We start from the raw sequence: 292 nt of genomic DNA, 5'->3' as shown, positions 1-292 counted from the left end.
TCCACAAGCCCTAGGGTAACAAAAACGGCCAATGTCGCCGCCCTCCTGGTCCTGAAGCCGGTCTTCCAGTGGGGAGAAGGCAGTGTAGGGAGCCTTCCACAGAGCAACCCCCACTGGGCTGAAAGGACTGAAGTTTATTCTGTGGTCACATCTTCCTATATCGTAAAATAATGCCCCTTCTTTCAAATGGTCTTTCTCATTATGATAGTTGTCCAGAGTTGTTCCTCCTCCTCCTCCTCCTTCTTTTCTTCTTCTTCTTCTTCTTCTTCTTCTTCTTCTTCTTCTTCTTCTT

The sequence above is a fragment of the Callorhinus ursinus genome, unplaced genomic scaffold (genome assembly GCF_003265705.2).
Source record: "Callorhinus ursinus isolate GAN/ISIS: 27379988/994484 unplaced genomic scaffold, GSC_fseal_2.0 scaffold18, whole genome shotgun sequence".
Lineage (NCBI taxonomy): Eukaryota > Metazoa > Chordata > Mammalia > Carnivora > Otariidae > Callorhinus > Callorhinus ursinus.
Note: the sequence above shows the minus strand (reverse complement) of the source record.